This window comes from Notamacropus eugenii, chromosome 3, assembly GCF_028372415.1.
Source record: "Notamacropus eugenii isolate mMacEug1 chromosome 3, mMacEug1.pri_v2, whole genome shotgun sequence".
In the NCBI taxonomy this organism is placed as follows: Eukaryota; Metazoa; Chordata; class Mammalia; order Diprotodontia; family Macropodidae; genus Notamacropus; species Notamacropus eugenii.
The window spans coordinates 373,991,269-374,008,063 of NC_092874.1; the positions used below are offsets into that span (position 1 = coordinate 373,991,269).

Here is a 16,795-nt window from a genome sequence, read left to right on the forward strand (position 1 = left end):
ATAGAGAGCTGGAAAAGCTTTTGTGAACAAATTTTGTAGGAGAGATGGGTATTTTTGCTATTTTTACACTTTACTACAAAATTATTCATCTCAAATATGTAAAATAATTTGTGGTCATCACCATCACTCCCAAATGGTTCTCTAGAATTGTGGACAAAAATGTTTAGTTACCATTGGTATGCCACCACCCTCCCCACAGTTAAGTCGATTGTTGTGAGGTTCAAATAAGGTAAGCTGTGGAAAGCTCTTCACAAGACTTAAAGTGCTATACAAATGTTAGTTGCTGTTATTGTTATGATTCCTATTCCTTTTTTCATTTTATTCACTTTTTGTGCCTCAAAATCATCAACATTCCACTCTTATGTGCTGTTGCTACAGTTATGAGTATGTTCAAGCTTCAGAAGAGGCTTACCTTCTTACATCCTTCAATGTGAGAAGAAGAAGGTATGACTTGACCACAATGAGACCAATTAAATTGCTGACAATTTCTGGCGGCAAATCCAGAAGCTGATTGAAGATGGACTGATCATCCAGAGGCCTGTTACTGGCTACTCTTGTTTCCAATGCCAGAAAAAAAAAAAACACTGACTCAATGGAAAGGTAGGCACAGGTGCAATGAGAAGAGAAAGGGTTCTACCAAGGTGCATATACCTGAGAAAGTGGCTTGATTTAGGAGAATGAAGATTCGGCACTGTTTGCTCTGAAGATGTAATGAATCCAAAAACATTGACTGCTTGCTATATATGCCACAGTCTGTACTTCAAGGTGAAAAGAACAAACATCTTCATGGAGCATTTTCATAAAATGAAGACAGACAAGACCTGGAAGAAGCTCCTGGTTTACCATGCTGAGGCACACTTATCCAGTACCAAGCAACCCCAAATGCACTGGGAAGAGCGTTTACAGGCTAAGAAAGAAAAGATCACCAAGCTTTTGTCCAAGGAGGAAAAGAACAAGAAATGGTTCTTCTTTGTCTCCTCAGTACATAGTACCCCTCTAAAAAGCTTATGCAATAAAACAACAAACTACAAAAACCAAAAAAAAAAATCAACCTTCCCCTTAGTTCATCTATTGTCTTTCATTTTCACTAAGAGAACAGATCTGAAATCAGCATAAAAAGTGGAGTCACAGATTTAGATTCAAATGCTCTCTGTTACTTACTACAAGTGTGACTGAGCAAGTCATTCAAAATTTCTGGGTCTTCCTCTCATTTGTAAAATGAGGAAGTTGAACTAGATCATCTCTTTCCACTTCTAAGTCAATGCCCTAATGATTCTTTCTCTACTGGAGGCTGCTAGATTGTTTAGTGAATAGGTTTATCCTGAAGTCAGGAAGACCTGAGTTCAAATTCAATCTCTGGCACTTACTAGGTGTGTAACATTGAGCAAGTCACTTAACTTCTCTCTACCTCAATTTCCTTAATTGTAAAATAATAATAATAGTAGCACCTTTCTCCCAGGATTGTTGTGAACATCAAATGAGATAGATATTTGTAAAGCATTTAGCTCAATACTTGGCACATAGTAGGCACTTAATAAATGCTTTTTTTCCTTTATTTCTTTTCTGCTTATATTTGTCCTTAATGATATGAATTATGTTATTTGTTTTGCTTCTTTAAAATGTGATAATAATACCTAAAGCATCTATCCCACAGAATTGTTGTGAAGTTCAAATAAAATATGTCTAAAATGTTTTACAATCTTTAAAACACTAGATAAATGTCAGTTATTAATTTTTATTATTACTTATTTTGATTACAAATTATCCTTGGTAAGAGCCAACAGTCTACTTCCACAGACTTTGCCTTTCTTACTCACCTTAAGGCAAAAGTTTAATCAGAACCGTACAGGAGAAAAAAGGCAAGTAGAGCAAGCTTTGTATACCACGATGAGAGTATGTAAGCTACGAGTCAAATCAATGAAAGCAGTCTATCATTTTAATGAAAACTCATAGTTAATAGTAGTTGATGATAACGTGACTTCCAGACATGGTAAAGAGAAACCTAAGATTGCAAGGATCAAATACAATAATATTTGTAAAGTGCCTAGCACAGTGTCTAGAAGACGTTAGGTTCTTAATAAATGCATTTGCATCCTTGTTGCTTTCCTTCCCAGTTCTAAGGCATGAACAAGGTGTTCAGGGTATGTCCCATGTTTCCTGCAAGTGTACAAATAGAATGAAAACAGAGTTGGAATTAGTAAAAGAGTACAATCTCTTCATTGATATTTAGAAGACACATGAAAGCTATGGCTTATCCAGTAATTAGTTGTTTGCAAACAGCACCAACACACCAAAAAAAAAAACAAAACAAAACACACCAAACTGCTTTAAACAATATAGTATTTTGCATTTATATCACTGAAGGGAACAACTTACCACATTGTGGCAAGAGTATTAATAATTAGCTGCATATGAAGGAAACTGAGGCTACATGGACACATTTATTCCCTTACAGTGACTAGCTATTGAAGAGGTATTTCAAAGTGAATAGAGTGCTAGACTTACAGCCAGAAAAAACGTGGATTCAAATCCTGACTGATGCATTTTTTGTCTTGAAATACACATGTAGAATTTAATTTACATTTTAAAATAAAATGAAGCTGTTTAAAATAGATCCAATTTCATGTATAATTTTTTTCTATTCTGCCATGTACATAATAATGCATACTTCATGTAGTATTTGTAAAATATTGGGGAAAAGCAAGTTTTTTAAACTTAAGGAGGTAGTTAGGGCCATCAATCTTCCCTTCACCTCATTCAGATGAACTAAATCTCAGGAATTTAAACAAAAGGGAATTCCCCATTCGATAAATGCTCAAAAAATATGAAGTTAGGTTTCAAAGGAAGAAATTCCAGTTATCAACCATCATATAAAAATACTCGAAATCACTAATGATTCTGATGTTCTACCTCTTACCCATCAGATTGACAAAAAGAACAAAAAGGGGAAATGGCAGATTTTGCAGGGGATTAAAAAAACAGGCTCACTAATTCTGGAAAGCAATTTGGAAAAATGTGCCAAAATTCACTAATCTATACATACCCTTTGACCCAGAAATATACCACTGCTACTGCTTGACACTTTCTAATTTTGTCACCCTAGGAAAGTCACTGTACCTTAGAAAAATCCCTCCAACTCTAACCATGAAGTTATGAGTAATAAGTAATCTGCCTGGTGGAGGGACTTCCCACACTGTTTCTTATTTTTATCCTATCATATACATGTGAATAGATAGTGTTACCCACTGTACAACACTACCTTGTATGACTTTCAAGTGCCATATAACTAACATTCATATAATGCTTTAGGTATGTGAAAGACCGTCTGCTTGTGATTTCCTTTGATCTTCACAATATCACTATGATGCAGATGCTGTAATCCTTATTTTTCATTTGAAAAGCTGACTTACCCCGGGTCATAGAGCTAGGAAGCGTCCAAGGCTAGCTCCTCCTGATTGCAAGTCCAGCTACAATGTAAGAAAAGCAACAAATATGCTCAGAAATGGAGTGCTGACAGCATTAAAGAAGAGAGGCAGTGAAAAAACCTGTGGACTTAGATATTTGTACCCAAATACACCAAATATTTGTAACAAGCAAATGAATGAGGGATGAATGAGAGAGGGTCAATTTAACAAGATAAGTAACCCTGATACTTGATGGGACAGGACAGCAGTTCAGAATAAAGAAACAGTATAGCACAATGGAGCCTATGCTGAACGTGGTTTTGGGAAGACATAGATTCACATCCTGTCTTAGATATTTTCTATATGTGACTTTGATCACTCTATTTTTCATGTGGCTCTTTGTAAGAAAGTATTGGATCTCATAAACTGTAACTAGTTCTTGGGCAACTCAGAGGAAAAAATGGCATGAGGAAGAATTTCAACAAAGAGGCTCCTTAGATGTTTATGAGGGCGAAAAACTTTCATCTCCTACTCCTGTAAAGCAGAGAGAGGCTGACTTGTAGCCCTTTGGCACTCTCCTTCCCCTTCACCATTACTCTTCCTCATCACTTCAGACCTCAAAGATAGCCTTCCCTTTGTTTGTGCAACCCTTATTCTTAAAAAAAAGCCATATTGTTATTTAGCATTATTGTTAGCAGATGTACCTCCGTTATTCTGATTCTGATTAATACCCCTGCTTGTTGCAGTGACAAAATGCATGAAACCAGAACTAAATAATTCACTGTTGAACCTGGAAACTTTTTTTGCTTCAAAGACAACTTTCAGTATTAAAGAATGAGGCAGAAGATGGCGGAGTAGAAAGACGCACATACACATAGCTCCGAACCCACAACCCATAGAATGGCTACAGGGAAGTAACTCACGGTGAATTCCGCACCCAGAGGCCACGGAACATTGGAGCGAGGGAGATTTCTGTTCCAGAGAGACCTGCAAACCTCTCACGGGGGGTCCTTCGCGCTGCAGACTGGGCGCCGGGACTGGGAGCTGAGTGCAGCCCTGCCGCGGCCGCGGCACCGAGAGGAAAAGATCCGAGCAGGCTTCACAGACAGGATCTCCAGCGGCCACGCGGGTCCCTCCACCCACAGAGGGATCTGCAAACCTCTCGCAAAAGGTCCATCGCGCTGCAGACACAAAGCCCAGCCCAGACCTGCTGCGGCCACGGCTGCGGCACTGAGAGAAAGAGATCTGAGCAGGCTTCAGGGTCGGGATCTCCAGCGGCCGCACAAGTCCCTCCACCCACAGGTGACAGGGGTGGGTGAGAGAGTCTCTTTGGCGGGTCGAGAGGGGAGTGGGGTGCCCCCATAATTCAGGCCCCCCCCCGGGAGGTAGAAGCTGAGAGGCGGCTGCAGACAGGGGCTCCCCAAGCGGACGGGAGCTTGAATCCATTGCGGAAGGTCTGCGCATAAACCCCCTGAGGGAACTGAGCCTGAGAGGTGGCCCTGCCCCGATCTCAGCACCAGATCATAATCTCATACTGAATAGCAGCCCTGCCCCCGCCAAAAGCCCTGAGGCTGGAAGCAGCATTTGAATCTCAGACCACAAACACAGGCTGGGAGGATCAGGAGGTGAGGTGGGTGTGAGGAAAATATTCAGAGGTCAAGTCACTGGCTGGGAAAATGCCCAGAAAAGGGAAAAGAAATAAGACTATAGAAGGTTACTTTCTTGGCGAACAGGCATTTCCTCCCTTCCTTTCTGATGAGGAAGAACAATGCTTACCATCAGACAAAGACACAGAAATCAAGGCTTCTGTGTCCCAGCCCACCCAATGGGCTCAGGCCATGGAAGAGCTCAAAAAGAATTTTGAAAATCAAGTTAGAGAGGTGGAGGAAAAGCTGGGAAGAGAAATGAGAGACATGAAGTCAAAGCATGAACAGCAGATCAGCTCCCTGCTAAGGGAGACCCAAAAAAATGTTGAAGAAATTAACACCTTGAAAACTAGCCTAACTCAATTGGCAAAAGAGGTTCAAAAAGCCAATGAGGAGAAGAATGCTTTCAAAAGCAGAATTAGCCAAATGGAAAAGGAGATTCAAAAGCTCACTGAAGAAAATAGTTCTTTCAAAATTAGAATGGCACAGATGGAGGCTAATGACTTTATGCAAAACCAAGAAATCACAGAACAAAGAGAGAAGAATGGAAAAATGGAAGATAATGTGAAATATCTCATTGGAAAAACAACAGACCTGGAAAATAGATCCAGGAGAGACAATTTAAAAATTATGGGACTACCTGAAAGCCATGATCAAAAGAAGAGCCTAGACATCATCTTTCATGAAATTATCAAGGAAAACTGCCCTGAGATTCTAGAACCAGAGGGCAAAATAAATATTCAAGGAATCCACAGAACACCGCCTGAAAGAGATCCAAAAAGAGAAACTCCTAGGAACATTGTGGCCAAATTCCAGAGTTCCCAGGTCAAGGAGAAAATACTGCAGGCAGCTAGAAAGAAACAATTCAAGTATTGTGGAAATACAATCAGGATAACACAAGATCTAGCAGCCTCTACATTAAGGGATCGAAGGGCATGGAACAGTATATTCCAGAAGTCAAAGGAACTAGGACTAAAACCAAGAATCACCTACCCAGCAAAACTGACTATAATACTTCAGGGGAAAAAATGGTCTTTCAATGAAATAGAGGATTTTCAAGTATTCTTGATGAAAAGACCAGAGCTGAAAAGAAAATTTGACTTTCAAACACAAGAATGAAGAGAACCATGAAAAGGTGAACAGCAAAGTGAAGTCATAAGGGACTTACTAAAGCTGAACTGTTTACATTCCTACATGGAAAGACAATATTTGTAACTCTTGAAACATTTCAGTATCTGGGTACTGGGTGGGATTACACATGCACACACGCTCACATACACAGAGACAGAGTGCACAGAGTGAATTGAATAGGTTGGGATCATATCTTTAAAACAAAATGAAATCAAGCAGTGAGAGAGAAATATATTGGGAAGAGAAAGGGAGAAATTGAATGGGGCAAATTATCTCTCATAAAAGAGGCAATCAAAAGACTCATTAGTGGAGGGATAAAGAGGGGAGGTGAGAGAAAAACATGAAGTCTACTCTCATCACATTCCACTAAAGAAAAGAATAAAGTGCACACTCATTTTGGTAGGAAAACCTATCTCACAATACAGGAAAGTGGGGGACAAGGGGACAAGCAGGGTGGGGGGGATGATAGAAGGGAGGGCATGAAGAGGAGAGTGCAATTCGAGGTCGACACTCATGGGGAGGGATAGGATCAAAAGAGAATAGAAGTAATGGGGGACAGGATAGGTTGGAGGGAAATATAGTTAGTCCTATACAGCACAACTATTATGGAAGTCATTTGCAAAACTACACAGATTTGGCCTATATTGAATTGCTTGCCTTCCAAAGGGAAGGGGTGGAGAGGGAGGGAGGTAAAGAAGGTGGAACTCAAAGTGTTAGGATCAACTGTCGAGTAATGTTCTTGCCACTAGGAAATAAGAAAAACAGGTAAAGGGGTATAGAAAGCTATCTGCCCCTACAGGACAAAAGAGAAGATGGAGACAAGGGCAGAGAGGGATGATAGAAGAGAGAGCAGATTGGTCATAGGGGCAATTAGAATGCTTGGTGTTTGGGGGGGGAGGGGATAAAAGGGGAGAAAATTTGTAACCCAAAATTTTGTGAAAATGAATGTTAAAAGTTAAATAAATAAACTTAATAAAAAAAAAATAAAAAAAAAATAAAAAAAAAAAAGAATGAGGCAAATTTCTAGCTTTTATCAGATTCTATTTCTAAATCATAAAGTTTTTGTGTCCATGGGTGGGGGAGTGTACAAGGGGAAGCATGTTTGTTTTTCCCAAGAATTCTTTTGCTTTTTAATATATTCATTTTATTTATTTTTTAGTGCTCTACAATCACTACCATAAAACTTAGATTTTTTTCCCCCTACTACCCCTTACCACCCCACTCCCTCCCCAAGACAGCACACAATTCTATATAGGATCTACACATACATTCCTATTAAATGCATTTTCATTATAGTCATGCTGTGTAGAAGAACTAAAATAAATGGGAGAAATCATATAATAAACCAAAACATAATACACACACGCACGCACACACACACACACACACACAAATGGTGTGCTACATTCTGCAATTGAATTCCATAGTTCTTTCTCTGAATGTGGAAGGTATTTTGCCTTAGAAGACAATTGGGATTTTTTTACACCCTTGCATTGCTATGAAGATCCAAGTCTACCAGAAAAAACTCTCACACACTGTGGTCGTTGATGTGCACAAAGTTCTCCCACTTCTGCTCCTTTTGCTGAGCATCAGATCATATAAGTCTTTCCAGGCCTTTCTGAAGTCTTCCTGTTCATCATTTCTTACAGTGCAATAGTATTCCATTACATTCATATACCATAATTTATTCAGCCATTCCCCAATTGATGGACATCCCTTTGATTTCCCGCTTTTGGCCACTACAAAGAGTGGTACTATAAATATTTTTGTACATGTGGGACATTTTCCCATTTTTTTGATCTCTTGGGGATACAGTCCTAGAAGCGATATTGCTGGGTCAAAGGGTATGCACATTTTTGTAGCCCTTTGGGCATAGTTCCAAATTGCTCTCCAGAGTGGTTGGATGAGCTCACAGCTCCACCAGCAGTGACTTAGTGTTCCAAATCTCCCACATCCTCTCCAACATTTATCATTTTCCTGTTCTTTCATGTTTGCCAATCTAATCGGTGTGATGTGGTACCTCAGAGCTTTGATTTGCATCTCTCTAATCAAAAGTGATTTAGAGCATTTTTTCATTTGATTATAGATACCTTTAATTTCTTCTATTGAAAATTGCCTGTTCATATCCTTTGACCATTTATCAATTGGGGAACCAAGCAGAATTCTAATTAACTGAAGAAAAATAAAAACTCAACAGTTGCATTACTGAGAATATGTCCTGAAAGAGTTAACAAAGTGCAAATGAACTATATGTTCAAAGATTTTAATAGGAATAATATTCATAATTGCAAAAAAAACACAAATAAACTCAGAAGCAAATCTCAGTGTCCAGTAAAGGGGGAAGAGTTAAATAAATAGAGCTTGATGTAATATAATGCCATTATATTACAAAAAGCTGGGCTAGATTAGTAACATAATGGTTGACAGAGTCAGAATTGTAAAGGCCCTTAGCAAAAAACAAAAACAAAAAAACCTCCCTTCTCTAGCTAATGTAACTAAAATGAATCAAGAATGAAATTAGAGAGATTAAATGTAAAATCTTTTGGTTGGGGTCAAAAAATCAACTTCAAAAGTACAACATAGAGGGGGCATGGTTAAAGCCATTTGTCTTAAAAAGATCTGAGACTTTTAATGGACTTCAAAATAAATTAGGATCAGCAGAAAGATCACCAACAAGAAATTAATGTGATCTTGGGCTACATTAAGAAAGGCTTCCATGAACAAGGAAGTGATGGTCTTTCTCTCTCCTGCCCTGAACCACAGAAGCATTCTGTCAAGTTTTGGGCACTGAAGTTAAAGAAGGACATTAATGATTAACAGTCAAAGGATATGAACAGGTAGTTTTCAGATGAAGAAATTTAAGCAATCTATAGTCATATGAAAAGATGCTCCAAATCACTATTGATTAGAGAAATGTAAATCAAAACAGCACTGAGGTACCACATCACACCTATCAGATTGCTTAACATGAAAAAACAGGAAAACTATAAAAACTGGAGAAGATGTGGGAAAATTGGAACACTAATGCATTGGTGGAATTGTGAACTCATCCAACCATTCTGGAAGGCAATTTGGAATTATACCCAATGGGCCATAAAAATGTGCATACCCTTTGACCCAGCAATATCACTTCTAGGACTGTATCTCAAAGAGATCATACAAATGGGAAAGGGACCCATATGTACGAATACATTTGTAGCAGCTCTTTTTGTGCTGACCTAGAATTGGAAATTGAGGGGATACCCATCAGTTAGGGAATGGCTGAACAAATTATGGTATATGAAAGTAATGGGATATTATTGTGCTATAAGAAATGATGAGCAGGTTGACTTCAGAAAAACCTAGAAAGACTTATATGAACTGAAGCTGAGTGAAGTGAGCAGAACCAGGAGAACATTGTACACAGTAATAACCACATTGTGTGATGACTAACTTTCATAGACTTGACCCTTCTCAGCAATGCAAGGATCTAAAACAACTCCAAGACTCATGAAGGAAAATGCTGTCCACATGCAGGAAAAGAATAACGGAGTCTGAATGCAGATCATAACATATTATTTGCTCTCTCTCTTTTTTTGTTGTTGGTGTTCCTTCTTTCTTGTAGTTTCTCCCATTGGTTCTAATTCTTCTTCACAACATCATTAATGTGAAAATAGATTTAATATGAATGTATATGTGGAGCATATATCAAATTACCCACTGTCTTGGAGTGGGGGAGGGGAGAGATGGGAAGATTTGGAACTCAAAATCTTATAGAAGTGAATGTTAAAAACTAAAAAGAAATAAATTTTAAAAAAAACAAGGACATTAATTATGTGGAGACAAACCTGTTTGAGAGGGTATTTGAGTCCCTCACATGATGCTCAGTTGAAGGAAGTGAAGCTATTTACCCTAAAGAAGAGAACATTCAGGGGAAATGATAACTGTCTTCTTCACGTATTTGTATTTGTAGTACTCTCATGTGCAAGAGATATTAGATTTGTTATATTTGACCCAAAGGCAGACCAAAGAGCAATGGTTCAAAGTTGCAAAAAGGAAATTTCAATATCATATCAAGAAAACATTTCTTAGCGATTAGCACTGTATAAAAGTGAAATGAGTGACACTGAGAAGTAGTAGATTCTTTTTCATTAGTGATATTCAAGCAGAAGTTGGGTACCCAATGAAATGAATTCCTTTGGGGGCATGAGGTGGATATATGGTTTGCTAAAGCCCTTTATAAATAATCCCCAAATTCTAGGGTTCAGTAAGAAAGATAAATAGGAGGAGTAATTAAGCTCTCCTGATTCCCTCCCAACCTTTCCAACTTCCAGTGTCCTCCTTTTTTATTGCCTTGTATTTATTTTAAATTTTTGATGTACATAATTACACATATACACATATGCATGCACAATCTCTTCACTAGAATATAAGCTTATAGAGAGTAAACATTGTTTCACTTTTAAATCTCTATATCTGTAGTGATAAACACAGAGTGTATCATATAGTAGACACTTAAATGTTTTTGGATTGATTAAAGGATACAAAGATTTTTTTTTCATTACCTACATTTCAGATCATATTCTTTAAATTCCTCCCTTCCAGGGAATCATCCTTATGACAAAGGATAAAAATGGGGGGAAGGGAATAGCTTTATCAAAACTCAACAACCTGTTAGTCAAGTCTCACATTTTGTGCAGTTTTCCAAATACATAATCCTCAAACTCTGAACAGAAGAAAGGGAGATGCATTCTCATATATCGTCTTTTGGGTCAAGCTTGCTTATCATTAATTTCACAGCAATGAATTTCAATTTTTTTATTATTGTTCTTTCATTTATAGTTTTGTAGTCATATACACTGGTTTCATTGTTCTGTTTATTTCACTTTGTATCAGTTTATAGAATTCCTTCTACATTTTTTTGTGTTCAACATATTTCATGTTTTAATCATTTCTTATAGTGTGGTGGCATTTTGTTATATTTGTTTCCCACAATCCATACATTGTTTGGTGGCTAGTCACAACAATGTCAAACACTGATTGATCCAATTTACTCATCACATTTGTGTTGAACTGAACCCTAGTATCCAAGGCACTCTTCTATATATTATGGTTGTTTTGATACTATTTCAGAAGGCCTAGTTTTTTATCATTTATTTCTGATTCTAATAATTTTTTTTCACTAATGAGTGAATTCTAGCAATGGGGAGAGTGAGAGACAATCGACCATTGTCTAAATGAAACTACCAGTTGCAAATTGGTTGTTTTGCTTTATATCTTGGTTCATCAAAATTATTGTAAATATTATGAATATTGTGGATGTTATGGATTTATTGTGGATAATTATTGTGGTCACTTGGCCTCTCAGTTCCTCATCTGTAAAATTAGGGAGGTGGACTAGAGAATGACCTCTCAGTTACATTAATCCTTCATGAACTATTCATTTAGAAACCTTACTTTTAAATTAACACCAACAATACCAATGTTCTACAACAGAGTTAACATGACCAAAATAAGCAGTGGAAATTAATTCCAGAATATTTTCCCACAAATAATAATAGTGCCTGCCTTTGAAATACATTCCTCTCCTTGACAACACAAGTGAATTTTTGGCCTGATATTTTATATTTACTTTGTTTAGAGAATTACATCACATGGGAATGAGGGTCCTTGAAGTTGGTGTCAAGTCATAGATGGAAGCACAAAACATTAATTAATAATGCATCTCTTAGAAGAATAATTTTTGGGAACTCAGAGATGTACTTTTATAAACAAACATTGTAGCTTTTGAAGGATCACTCATTCTCAAATTCCCTTATTGTTTCCCGTCAATCCTAAAGCTACCATCCATCTACCATCTTACTCTCTCCAAAACATAGATTATTCAATACCAAGAAGAAAGACCCAAATCAAGGCCTCCTTTTTAGATATTTTAATAATTTCTATGAAGGATAAGATACAACAGCAAAATGTTATTCAAATCAGATATGTTAGATTTTTTTAACAATTTATTCTGAAGTAAAAATAAAAGAAGAGAAGGATGTGGGAAAAGATTAGCTACCTAGAAGTGAAGGAACATGATGATTAAGAGAAAAGAGGAAACTAGGAGAGGAAAAGGAAATGGAACAAGCAAGGGACTGCAGAGGTTTTGAAGCAATGTCTTTATAACATGCTCTGAGCTGACAGAATGCATAAAAGATTATAGTTGGCTGTTTTAGCCCTCTATCTCTCCTGGGAATGCTTCACTTGGCCCAATATCCCCCAAGGGATCATCTTTGAGAAATAAAATGCCTCAAGGGAAGTCTGTAGCTTAGAAAGAAGATTGTTTCTTCAAATTGAGCCCACCTGGCTCCCAAGATGGCACCAGTTCAAACAACTTCTTTTACAGTCATGAAAGCCTCAGCCTGAATAAATTTTCCACAGGAGATACAAAAACGTAGCTACTAGTGGCACATGGATTTTGCAGAGGAGATGGAAAACCAACCGAGAGTCTGACAAATAGGCAAAATAAAAGTGCATTTGTTGTAGGATCAATGCATCATCAACAGCAACACGGAATTAGAACAATAGGACTGAAAAGGGCAAGTTCTGAGTAGGAAGGCAGAAATTGTCAAGAAATAAAATAGTATAGGGGTCCAAATAGATAAGAACTGAATTGTAATGGGGAGTAATTCATATTAATCAACTTTATATTTGCATTAATGTTAACGTTTTCCATGTGTTTTTGTTTATACACGACATTATGCTTACTGAATCAAATCCTTGACTGTAACAAAGATTCCTAAATGAGATACATAATCATTCAAAAGAGTTTAACCTAACTATCCAAGCAGGAGAACCAAGTGGATGAACAACTCCTTATGACCAAAATAATGCTGTGTGGTTCAATTGGCAACTAGTAGAGCTGGTTTACCAATAAGTAGGTAGACACTACAGATAGACAATGAACTCTACCCTGAACTGAAGGAGGTGGACAAGATAGATCACATATGAGACATAATTCAGTACTTTTAATGACACAAAGCAAAGAGATCAATATTCTTCCAGTGATGCCATGTAACACATAGCAATTATTCAATAATTATCTATTGATTGATTAATTAACAGTATATATTATTAATATCATTCAAGTTACTGACAAGGTTCCAACAGAAAGAAGAGGCTACTTTCTCTGAAAGATGTTGATATTTCAATTAAAAAAGGATAAGAGGTTTCTTTGGTATAGTGGAAAGGGCACTGGTTCTGGAGTTGAAGGATTTGAATTTGAATATTACTATCTCTGACACTAACAAGCTGTGTGACCTTAGATGAATCACTTAATCTGTCTGAGCCTCAGTGTCCTCATCTGTAAAATAAGTGATTTAGACTAGAAGATAACCTCGTAGTTACCATTAAAAATTTATGAACTTTTTGTTTGAAAATCCTACCTTGAAACTCACACCATTAATTCCAATGTACTTATTACAGATAGCAGCGTCAAGATAATCACTAGAAATTCATTTCATAATAAATTTTTATTCCATGATAATGATGGTGCTCCATCATTCACCATTTAAAAAAAAAAACTAAGCTATTAAGCTCTTCTTTGCACTTAAATATATTCTGGCTTCTATCACTCCTTAATGGTTTTATGTAATCTATTCTTAAAAAAAAAAAAAAACTAGGTCTCCCTTATCTCTCCCAAGTTGGAAGTACAAGGATTACTCATGTAGGCTGCTGCCACTTGGATGAGCATGGGAGCTTTAACATACCTGGCTTGGTTTGCCCCTTCTTAGATAACTTGGAAGACCCTCCAAAATTTGGGGGCGGGGTGCACCATATTAATGACATATTTATTTTAGACACCCTATCTTCTTAATCCACTTTAAATTAGAACACTGGTGCTTGAGATCTATATGCCTTAGTCTCCCCAGTAACAGGGGCTACAGGTATGTGCTATCATTCTCAGTCAACTCTCCCATCTTCAATAAGACTCTAATTTTCTCGAGAAAAGGAACTATTTTACATTTTTATAATGATAGGCAGTGGAATGTGAGCTCCATGAAGGCAGGTGTTATTTCATTTTTGTCCTTAGGTACTTAATCAATGCTTATTGAATTGAATATTTCTTTTTAATTTTTTTCTGAATGATAGCTAACATGCCATAAACATTGCTATTTCTACTATTTTTTGAAACATTATATGGTTTCATTGACTCAATTCTATTTAACTCCGTAAGCATTTATTAAGGGCTCTCTATCTAAAAGGTTCTGTGCTAGATGCTGGAATTACATTGACAAAAATTAAAAAGTGTCCAATTTCAAGGAGTTTACACTGTCCTGGGGGTAGAGTGGGAGTGGAGATGGGTGACAACATGTACATACAAAATAAAGTCAAAGTTGTTTCAAGGGCAAAGTAAGAACACTGACTACTAAGCCCTAAAAGGACCTATGGATTCCAAGAGGAAAAGATATAGAGTGAGGACAGTCCAGGAGTAGAAGCTAACCTCTACAAAAGGGTAAAGGTGGGAAAAGGAAAATCAGATGAAGGAAACTATAAATAAGTTATTAATAAATATATAATTATAAAGTATAAATTATAAATAAATATGACATACGTATGCCCTCTACTACAAATACAGCAGGCAACACATCTGCATTTTAGTAGATTGTTTTCATTAATGATCATAATGGCAAAAAAACAAAATCATCTCTTTATTCCAGCTACCAATGAGTCAGCTCAGTCCTCAGATTATAAATATATATATATATATATATATATATATCCCACATCAAAGATTAACAACTTGGTGGAACCTATCAGAGCTTTTACTTTTCAGGAATAACTTTTGGGAACCTGTGGTCATCTCCAAACATAATGAGTCAATGGAATAGGCATGTAGTATTATGAGGTCAATAAATACATGTTGATTTTATTTAACTCTCCTTATAATAATAACTGGTATCTATGTAACATGTCAAAGTCAGTCAAAAAGCATTTATTAAGCACTTACTATTTTCCAGGCACTGTGTTATTCACTGATGAAAAAGGAAAGGCAAAAATACAGTCCCTACCCTCAAGGAGTTCATATTCTAATGGGAAAGACAACATAAAAATAACTCTATATACACACAAAGTAAATACAGTGTAAATAAGAGGTAATCTTAAGGGGAAGGCACTAACCATTGAAAGATTACAAAAGGTCTCTTGTTAAAGGTGAAATTCAGGCTGAGTTTTCAAAAAAGAGAAACCAGAGGGGAGGGAGAAGGAAAGAGAGAGTTCTAGGCATGTGTGACAGGTAACGAAGAGACCTAGAATTGAGAGATGGAGTGTTGTGTGAAAAAAAAAAAAAAAACAAGGACAGCGTTGGTAACTTTACAGTTTAAATTCTCTTTCACATAATTTAAACTGATTGTCTCATATGAGTCTCAAAACAAACCAGTTGAGGTGAGTAATGAGGTGGGCATTATTATATTCATTTTTAAGAAAACTGAGGCTCAGATATATTGAATGATTTGGCCCATGCAAGTTAACGTTAATAAATTTAATAAGCTGCAAGGTCTAATGTTATCCACTATACCATATAATCTTAGATTTTTTTTTTGTTTTGTAGTTTCATTTTTAAACTGATCCTTTAAAAGTACTATCATTTAAAAGAAATGCTAGGGAAAGTGGCCTAGCCCTACCATATCTCCAATTGTATTATAAAGCAGCAATCATCAAAACCACTTAGAAACAGAGGGGCAGACTAGTGGAATAGGTTAGGTACTCAAGACACAGTAGTCGATGAATATAGCATCTACTGTTTGATAAAATCAAGGACCCCAGCTTCTGGGATAAAAACTCACTGTCTGACAAAAATTGCTGAGAAAGCTGGATAATGGTGTGGTGGAAACTAGGTATAAACCAATGCCTGATGCAGTACACAAGAATAAAGTCCAAATGGATACATGATCTAGGTATAAAAACTGATACTATAAACAAATTAGGGGAGTAAGGAAGTGTATTTGTCAGATTTGTGGAGAATATAGGAATTTTTGACTAAACAAGAGATAGAGAACATTATGAAGTACAAAATGGATAACAATTTTGACTACATTAAATTGAAAACTTTTTGCACAAACCCAATGCAACCAAGATTAAGAGGGAAGCAGAGAACTGGAAAAGAATTCTTGCAACTAGCGTTTGTGATAAAGGCCTCATATCTAAAATACATAGAGAACTCAGTCAAAGGTACAAGAATACAAGTCATTCCCTAATTGATAAATGGTCAAAGGATATGAACAGGCAATTTTCAGAGGAAGAAATTAAGGCTATCTATAGTCATATGAAAAAAAGGCTCTAAATTACTATTGATTAGAGAGATGTGAATCAAAACAACTTTGAGGTAACACATCCCACCTATCAGATTGGCTAATATGACAACACAGGAAGATGATAAATGTTGGAGAAGATGTGGGAGAGTTCAAACACTAATTCATTGTTGGTGGAGCTGTGAGTTGATCCAACCATTCTGGAAAGCACTTTGGAAATATGCCCAAAGGGCTACAAAAATGTGTATACCCTTTGACTGAGCAATATCGCTTCTAGGACTGTATCTCAAAGAGATCATAAAAATGGGAAAGAGTCCCACATGTACAAAAATACTTATAGCAG

General features: G+C 36.8%; 1 pseudogene; it reads left to right on the forward strand.

Moving 5' to 3' along the window:
* The first annotated feature begins 380 nt into the window (after positions 1-380).
* On the forward strand, positions 381-1,116 carry LOC140532210 (large ribosomal subunit protein eL19-like; annotated as a pseudogene).
* Positions 1,117-16,795: the final 15,679 nt, after the last annotated feature.